The sequence below is a fragment of the Triticum urartu genome, chromosome 3 (genome assembly GCF_003073215.2).
Source record: "Triticum urartu cultivar G1812 chromosome 3, Tu2.1, whole genome shotgun sequence".
NCBI classification, from domain to species: domain Eukaryota; kingdom Viridiplantae; phylum Streptophyta; class Magnoliopsida; order Poales; family Poaceae; genus Triticum; species Triticum urartu.
Genome location: NC_053024.1, coordinates 404,984,336 through 404,994,552, shown reverse-complemented (window position 1 = coordinate 404,994,552; position 10,217 = coordinate 404,984,336).

Genomic DNA, 10,217 nt, shown 5'->3' with positions numbered 1-10,217 from the left:
GGGTGATAATCTTCCTTCTTCTTTTGCTCCTGTGTTTCATCTTTTGCTTCGGGTGTTTCGCCGCACGTGTCACGTTCTCTGCGAGGCATGAATAGAACAATGTTTTTTTTGAGGGAATGAATAGAACAATGCTAACAATGAGATGACTAGCAAATTAGATCATTTTTTATCGCCATATGGCACTGGGCTGCCGTGTTTCGTGCTCCTCCGTCGCAGTACTACTCCAGTGGAAAACTTGAGTATACTGCATGGTTCTTTGCTCCTCCTCGATCAGGTCGTCGGCGCATTTATACAAGCAGTCAAATCACAAGGCCCCTCCTTCCAGCAGTAATGAGCCGTCAAATCACAAAGGCCCTCGCCTCTCGTGAAACTGACCAAGCTAGACTGCCCCGCCCTCTAGCCTTTTTAAAAATGTATACTTTTGTACAACAGTACTATCGATGGATTGCGCCATGGAGCAAAACTTGAAATTAAAAAAAAGGTGGTACATATAGAGAGTGCTCGTCGCCAAATTATGCATATAGTACTATTAAAAAGGCTAGTCACAATAATGGTGTCCAGCGCAACCCACCCCTCAAATAAAACTAAGAGGGTGCTTGGATACGTTTTAGTCCCATGACTAAAAGTAGTGGGACTAAAACATGCTAGCCTTACCCATGCTTCGATCCAAATACTAAAAAGGCTAAAATCAAGTTAATGAGCATTTATTATCCTCCAAACCCTCCAATCCAGAACTCGCCTGTGTTAAAGGAGAGGAGTTAAACGAGTAGAGAGAGGACTAATCCACATTTTAGTAGGGGTACCCCTGACTAAAAAAATTTAGTCTCAAGACTAGTTTTAGCCCCTCTTTAGTCAGGGGTGCTTGGAACTTTAGCCTCTTAAAGAGACTATTTTTAGTCAGACTAAAATAAGTCCCTTGGATCCAAGCATCCTGGAATTCTTTGAAAAAACTAAGCACCCTGAAATTCTTTGACAACTAAACTGCTGGCTATATGATGTTGGCCATATATATTGTACGTATATAATGTGAAGAAACGAGTGGTAGTACGATACCAACTAAAATATGAAATGTAAGAAATACTAGTATGTACGTACTGAAGAGTTAAAGTAACAAGAATAAACATAACATAGTTCTGCTGGGGGCTCAGCACAACACACCCCTCAAATTAAATTAAGCACACCTGAAATTAAACTTTGCAACTGTTCCGTTAGACATTGCATTAGAACCACCATGAGAAACGACACTGCCACCTTACTCGGAGTCCTCATCCACGTCCTCTACTTCGTCCTTGTCCCTCTTCCTCTTGGCCGATACTTCTTTGCTTGAACCGCACACTTGGCTATTGCTCTTCATCCAACCCTTGTAGATATTGAAGCAAAGGTAGCCATCCATTGCAACATACTGGATGTGGTCTATATCTAGTACATTCCGCTGCCATGCATGATGATGAAACGTGTACGGAGGTTTCACTAGTTTACCGTACGAAGGATGAACCATGGCTCCTGCCAGGGTCAGCATTGAAGGCTGACGAGAGGGCACCAGCCGATTCTTCTGGAGGTCGAAGGGGTTGCCTACAATGAGGCCTATCCGACCCAGGATTTCTTTGTCGTTACCAAAGTCTACAGTAACGAATTTGACTAGGTTGCTCCCGAGGAAGTCCTTAAAATCCTGGCACTCAACATCGGCATGGCATATGTGGTAGACCAAGCATAAGTCATGCACGCAAACCTGGATCACGGCGGGCTTATTCCTCTCTTCATCCTTTAGATCCTTCTCTCATCCCAGGACTGTGGTGTACTTAACATCTAGCCCAGCGACCCACTCATCATCTGAGTTTTCGAACATGCGTCTGAAGCGAGAAAGGCATCCTTTCACCGTCGCGGAAGAATGGGTGTAGATGACATCGAACTCATCGCCGGTGATGGTTCTAACCTTGTACTCACCGCCGATCATGGAGATTTGGGACGCCATGGATTTGGGAGGAGGGTTAGGATTAGTGGAACTGCCGTAATGTGAATGGACGGGACGACTAGGAGCGAACCACCGTAGTATTGAAGGACGTGCGGGGACGAGTAGGAGCGAACTGCCAACGTGCGAACGACAGGGTAGTGGCTTTCCATTCTCCCATGATACGGGCTTCCGAGAGCCCTTGGATCTGAGATCGAACGGTTGCATGGCGTGATTCTAGACCTATGGGTGAATATCCTATCATGGAGGGTTATTCTGCAAATTTTCAGCAACTTAGCATGCGACCATTTGATCTCAGATCCAAGGGCTGCCAGCAGCCCGTATCATGGTCGCGCCTACCACGACTGTCGTGTCGCTCGCGCGGTCGCGCCCTTGGAGATTTAACACGGTGCGTTAGGCTATCTGATGTTGGCATGTCATACATAGTCATCACTTAGTCACTCATACTACAACAAGGTTGGCTATAAGTGTATTTTTTGTTACTCCTCTCTATCTCTTTCTTCGTACTCAAGGAAGAAACGGTGCTAGTAAGCGCGTGTATTTATTGCATTTGCCAAGGAGTGACCTCTTCCAATGAAATGGTGTTGCTAAGTTTGCTTCATTTAATTAGCTATAGACTCAAAATTGTCTTTTCACCTAGGTACACGCGCTTAGCACCGTTTCTTCCTTGGGTCGCCAAACTAGTCTCTCTCTTCTTGATTAACTTGCCACATCAGGCTTTATGCCTATGTGGCAAGCTTAAGCACCTGTAGGAGCAAGTAAAAGTAAGTACAATAGTGCGCTTTACATGGCATTTTTGCATATGTGGAGGAAAGAGAGGCAAGGAAAGAGTGGAGAAGTGGGCTCTCATGCAAGAGCCAGCCTCTACTACATGGTGGAGCACTGGGAGAGGCACCTGTATGGAGGTGGTCAGGAATCTAGGAGACTCACACCGGTCATAGCGCCGCAGTTAAAATGATAATGGCAAGTCAAATCACGGGGCCCCACCTGTCTAGTAGTAACTCGCTGTCAAATCACACAGCCCTACGTTTGCAGCAGCCTACTCCCTCGTCTTCTTGCTTCTCTGTCGAACCGACTAGGCGGAACTGCCCCACCGCCTACCGCGCAGGAAAAGCCCCGCCCTCGACTTTTAAATAGTATACAGTATACTAATTTTGTATCCATGGATATCGCCCACGCCATGGAGCAAAGCGTCTAGAAAATGGAGGAGACACGGTGTTCTTGCAATAGAGAAGAGGGAGAGGCAAGACGGTGGTTTTGGAATGGAGATGATGGAGAGGAGAGGAGGTGGTTTTGCAATGGAGAAGAGGGAGAGGAGCGTACGACATCGATTTAGGATTGGACGGGAGGGCCGGCGCGCTCTGACTGGATCAAAATAAAAATCAATTTACCCTTCAATTAAGAAAGCGACCCCACATTAACTAGTCTCCCTTTTATTCTGGGTCATAATTGACCATGATTTTCGCACATAAAATATATGTTATACGTTGTATACAAGGCCACTATCAAAATTACAATTTGCAACTATACAAGGCCACTAACATTAATCGAGGCAAAATTGATGGTGTTTGCCTCGTACTAGCACCCGAGGACATTAATATCCCTTGTGTGCATGCGGGAGTGAGAAGGTTAGCTTGCATTCCCAACATTAATCAACCAATGAGGAGTAAGAGGGTTGGCTTGTTGTGCTTGGGAGAGAAAAACCACATTAATTAACAAGACAATCAAGGTGACAAGCTAGCTAGCAACATTGACTTAAACATAGCATTGATTTTTTACCTTGGTACCTGTAATATGAGTTTGTGGCCTTGTATAAAAAAAATGGAGGGAGTATAATTTGAAAGTACATTCAGATACGAACCAAACGGTACAATTTTTGGTGACATGCATTCACATTTTGCTTGTCAAATACAGTACATGGTCAAATTTTGACCCAAAATACGCGAAACAACAAAAAAATACTTCCAAGACCAGCGCCGCTCTTCCGCTCTTCTCCTCTTAAACCACCACCGCTGCTCTCCTGTTCCAATCTAAATGCAGCGCCGCTCCTCTCCTCTTCCATTTCAAAACCACCGCCCCTCCTCTCCTGTTCCAGTCCAAAACCAGCATCGCTCCTCTCCTGGTCTAATCCAAAACCAGCGCTGCTCCTCTCCTCTTCCATTCAAAAACCACCGCCGGCGAGTGAAGGTGCTGTGGAGAAGTAGATCGATGGAGGAGTACAACTGATACGTGAGGATCGCAGACGGCGACCCTGTGAAGCTAGCTAGGATGTTGGAGATACAGTCTTGGTTTGACAACAAGGACCAACTAGCGGCGACAGCGACATCCATGGCCAAATATCTGCAACAGAGCGAAAAGGCGGCGATACTCCCGGAGGGAGTCGCGCCGGAGTACATAGAGCTACTCCTCTGGGCCATGGAGCAAACAAATTCACCGAATCCGATTGTGAGGGAGCGATGGTGGGAGTATCAATCCCAGATGGAGCATCCACCAGAGATTGAAGGATCGAGCATCTACAGGGTGTCGTTTGTGAGGGTGTCCTGCCAGAGCGAGCCGGTGGAGTCTTCGTCGACCGAACCCAACTGCAATAGGAGAAAAGCAGTTAGCCCGACGACGCTTCCCCGCCATCGTCTCCCTCGCTGTTCACATCGTCTCACGGGGCGGCTGTCTGCCGCCGAGGAATAGGAGGGGGCTGCCCCCCCCCCAGCCCAATAGTCGGGCAGGTTGTGAATTGTCAGGAGGAGCTTAGGGTTGTCACTATTTGCAGGTTGTGAATTGTGTTTTGTGTTGTGTATTTTGAGAGTACTTTCAGATATGAATGTCTTTTGAATTTCAGATTTGCAGTATTGAGCATGTGAAGTATTTTATGAATTCTAGAGATCTATTTTTAGCACTTAAAAAATGTAGTTTCATAGGAGTATAAAAGTGCAGACAATGTGATACTCAGAGAAGAAACTGCAAGTTTCAGTTTCAGATTAGAAACTGCAAGTTCAGTTTTAGATAAGAAACTTCAACTTTCAGAGCCAGAGCATTTATATTAACACGGCCTTTTCAAACAGGGTTAACATCATGTTGGAAGTTTTATTCATGGTTGAAAATGGAACTACCAGCCAGTTAACATCATGTTGATCAACATTCATGCATAGCACATCTTCATATGATGCACAGTCAAAATGCCCACACAATGTCGAGTGTGCGAAACACAGAGAAAACGAGGGACAAAGTTTTGGCAAGTGTTGGACGTGGTTTTGGGCTACCCCATCTAGGCTTTCATTTTTAACATGCGCAGCCCACGACCTCGGATGGGAGGTCCATAGGCCTGTTTGTATTTTCTTAGGGCCATCATGTATCGACCGGCCTATGGACCTCCCATCCGAGGTTTTATTTTTGGCAGCCCAATTTATGTATTTTTTTGAAGAAAACGCAGAGGTACGTTCTATTTTTCTATATAAGAATAGGAACGCCAGGTCCAACTTATGTTTCCCTTCTAACTATATTATATTTATTTAAATTATTTTATATGTTGACTGTTTAGTTCACATACTCCCTCCTTTTCGGTTTATACGGATTATCTCAAAATTTTAGTTTTTCAATTTTATAAGGCTCAATTTGGTTGTTTTCCATCACATGTTCAGATTCCAAGGTGCATTAAATCATTGCATGCAAGTATTAAGAGAAAATTGACCAATGCATGTACTTTATGCATGCATTGCAATTTATGCATTAATAAACATAATTTTTTGAGGAAAACAAGTGCATTAATTAGGTGCTTTTGCAAACTACAAAAAGTATTCCACCATTCATCATCTACCTTGGTTGGTGAGATTTTTGAATTGAGCCCTATAAACCGAAAATGAGGGAGTAATTGGCAAATAGATCTCGCCGCCACCCCCTGCCTCCTGACTCCGGGCGCGCCTGCCCCGCTCAGCAAGTCCGCTCGTGCGCCCCATGGAGTCACCGGCTATATCCACGGGGGAATGGCTGGAAGACAGGCAGATGTACAAGATGCATCTCCCACATGTCTACAAAGCCTTCCCGCGGATGCTCCAGCCGCTCGACTCCGTCGCGCCAGCGGTGCTGCGGGGGACTCGAGGGAGGAGATGGAGGGAGCGGGCGATGCGGATCCGCGACGATGCTCTCTCCTGGACCCAGTGCACGCGCGAATGGAGGGAAGCAGAGGAGGAAGCTGCGAGGGAGGAAGCCCAGGAGGGACCGAATCCATTCTCTCACTCGCGCAGGTATGCTCGGATGTGCAAGGATCATGTGGATTGGGAGCTGCTGAATCTAGCCCTGCGGATCTACTTTGAAGGAGATTTCTCGGAGAAGCACAGGATGCCCCACCCCAGTGAGCCGTCGATTGCGTTCATTCGATGGGCGAAAGGAGAAGTGAATTCAGGAGATCCACGCCGTGCTGCGAGATGGGAATGCTTGACTGGACTCCTGCCCACCAGCACGCCACCGGAGCCGGAGCAGGTGGATCCCCTACCTTACCTCTCCCCCAAACCTGCAGAAGATTGAAATTAGGCTTGCAATCTGCTTCAATTGAGTTGTCTGGTGGTTATTTCTGCTTCCTAATAGACAACATCTGGTTGGATGATGAGCAGGAACCAGGAACGCCGATGAATTTCCCCTATCACAATGGGGGGAGCGCCGGTTGGGCAGTGGTACGGCCCACCTCCGCCCCAAATGGGGGCACAATCTGGTCAGGCTCCTGCAATTGCCCAAGATCAATCTGCTGGTGGTTCTGACTCTCAGATCAGTGGGGAATCTCAAGGCAAGAATCAGCAAAAGAAGAGATAGGACATCCAGAAAACTGCTCCTGCCCCTACTTCGGGCCTTATGGCATACTCTGAGGTGATCTGCTACAACTGTGGGGAACCAGGGCATTATTTGGATAAATGTGTCAAGCCCAAGAGTTGTTTTATCTTCAAAATGGTTACCCATAAAGTTGAGAATTGCCCTATCAGAAGGAAAACCCATAGTTCTGCTAGATATGTTGGAAGTGATAGAAATACTGCTTACTTCCATGCAGTAGCTAACCAGAGGAGGAGGAGGAAAACCCTCATTCACTCCCTTGATGGCCCTAATGGCCCTGTTACTGAGGTATATGAGATGCTGAAAGTGGCTAGTGACTTCTACAAAGACCTTTTTAAGAAAGAAAACCCTTCTAGGTTCTCTCTACAAAACAATTTTTTTCTCTGCTTCTGAAAAAGTCTCTCCTGCTGAAAATGAGCTGCTAGAAGCCCCTTTTTCAGAGACAGAGGTGAAGGAAGCCATTTTTAGCTCTTATCCTGATGGGGCTCCTAGTCCTGATGTGATTCCCTTCTTGTTTTACTAGCATTTTTGGGACTTGGTGAAAAATGATCTCTTAGATCTTTTCCAAGCCTTTCATAGAGGAGAGTTGGATCCAGCAACTTACTCATGGGGGGTCTGTTGGGGTCAAGTTAAATAACTGTGAAAGTGATTTTTTCCTTGCTGATAAAGGCCTTAGGCAAGGTGACCCCATCTCCCCGCTTTTGTTTAATTTAGTAGTGGACGTTCTTACTAAAATGCTGAGCAAAGCTGCTGATCATAGTCTGACTGTAGGGCTCTGTCCTGAGGTCTGCCCTGGTGGCATCATCTGCCTTCAATATGCAGATGATACCATCCTTTTCTTAGACAATGACTCCACACATGCTAGCAATCTGAAAACTGTTCTAACCTGGTTTGAACAAGTCTCAGGCATGAGAATCAACTACTCTAAAAGTGAACTCATCCCTATCAACATGGATGATCAGGAGTTAGCTGACTTCCTCTCTATTCTAGTCTGTAATAAACGTAACTTCCCCATTAAGTACCTAGGTATCCCTCTCCACTATGATAAACTGAGGAGAGAGGATATCCAACCCCTTCTAGATAAAATCATTAAAAGGATTGCTGGGTGGAGGGGCAAACTTCTCTCTTACAGAGGTAGATTGATCCTCATACAAGCTTGTTTGGCTAGCATTCCAGTGTATCTCCTCTCCTTCTTCAAGTTCCCTAAATGGGCAGTGAACCTCATCAATTCTCAGATGTCTCATTGCTTGTGGAATGATTTTGAGGGAAATAGGAAGCTACACCTTGCTAATTGGGCCCTAGTCTCTATGAAAAAAGATTTTGGAGGCCTAGGCATACCTAACCTCCAAGAAATTAACATTTGTCTTCTAGGGTCTTGGATTAAAAGATTCTATGAGGAAGACCTGAAACCCTAGAAGCTTCTTATTGCCCATAAATACCTAGGAAATAAACCTAATATTTTTGTCCCTTCATCCAACCCTAAGACCTCTAGATTCTGGAAAGGATTAAAATCTATTATGCATGCTGTGAAATTTGGCTACATATGGAACATAGGGGATGGGAGCAGAACCAGGTTCTGGGAAGATAGTTGGTTTGGCACATCCCCCCTAGTAGTCCAATTTTGGCATATTTACTCTGTCCGCAATGAGCTTAACAAAAGTGTCAATGAAGTTTGGGACGGTCAATGCCTAAAACTCTCTTTAACAAAAGCATTACCTTTACTGCCGAGCCGGATGCCCTGATTTAGCAGTTGGACAATAAGGGGAAGTATTCCTCCAGCTCCCTCTATCATGTTATCAACTTTAGAGGGGTTCAACCCGTGTTTATCCCTGCTGTCTGGAAATTGAGAGTTCCCCCAAAAATTCATGTATTTCTCTGGCATCTCTCCAAAAACAAATTGATGACTAGGGATAACCTTAGGAAGAGACACATCATCAAACCCCTTCATTGTGTTTACTGCTTGGAACAAGAGTCTGGTTCTCACCTATTTTTTGAATGTATAGTTGCTAAACATCTCTGGGCCCACATTGAGGAATATTTCTCTAGTCAGATTGGCTCATCCTCCTCAGGAAATATAGAAATGCTATGATTTTCAGTAACACCTCCTGGATTTCCATTCCGCAGGTCTTGAGGTTGATCAGGAACATGGTGAGGAACTAGGCGATTCTCTCCTCCGGGTCGGACAAGGACAAGTTGATGAGATTCGTGGAAACCCTAACAAGATCCCTCCAAAAATCATTGGCGATCACTTGTGGCTGAACAAGGCTCGACCTGCTCTGGGGCTGGACCCGTGGGCTCGTCCCAAGATCTCTGATGAAGATGATGGGCACCTGGCGCCGAAAAAGAGGGACATCCACCATGCTACGCCTTCCAGCCCGGTCTCTCCGCTTGCTTACTGGTCGCCGCAGGCTGACACGGCCCCTCGGCTGAAGACCATGAAGGCTTCGCTGGACCCTCCTTGTGTCATTTGAGTGCTCTATCCGCTCTGCCTTTGGCACCGCTCGGGTGATTTGTGTTATTCAGAGAACTTGTTCATCCACCCCCCCCTAGTTTGTAGCTTTTCTACCTTTGCTTTCGAACTACTCTTTGAGCTGCTGTATCAGAATATGTTGTGGTTTCGTTCTCAGCAATGGAACCGGGGAGATGCTCCCTGTTTTTCTAAAAAAATATTTCATATGTTATTATATATTATTTTTATTGTCATCATATATTTAACAGATACTTACATATGTAAGAAAACAATATCCCACATCTTATTAACTTATAAAAATAATTTCTTAACAAATAAAATCCTGGATTGTTTTGGCATGAAAATCCTAGTGATTGTGTACAAAAGCTTGGTAAGATTTAAGGACGAATGTAATAATATCACTTATTATTTAAATATATTTATAACAAAATGCTCAGCCCCTTTTTATTTTTTGATAACATTGCTGGCCCAGCCCAACATTATAATTAGAATCAGCCCAGCAAAATCGTGTATTTCGAGAAAGTGCAAATGGCCTGAATTTTTTAGGAAATAAAATAAACGGGCCGCATGGACGCTACATTATTTGTTCACCCAGCCCAGCTAATGGCTGTAATTCAAAAAAAGATCAAATTGACTGTAAATTCTACCGCGCAAAAAAAGACTGTAAATTCTGAAAAATGGGTTGAATACGTGCCACATTTTTGGAGGCTAAAATGTGGGCCAATAGGTCGAAGCCAATGCAAGTCGTTGTCAATTTAGTCAACAAATGATTATGACATGTTAGCCGTTGGATTTACATCCAACGACAGGCATCCATCTTCAATCTCTCATCTTCTTCCTCCAGCGCCGCCGGGACCACCTCCCGCCTCCTGCTGCTAGCAGCTCTGCTTAGCACGCTTCGCTATGAAGCGCTACTCCACCATTGGCCAGGCCATCCCTCCACCCCTCCACACCTCCTGTTCT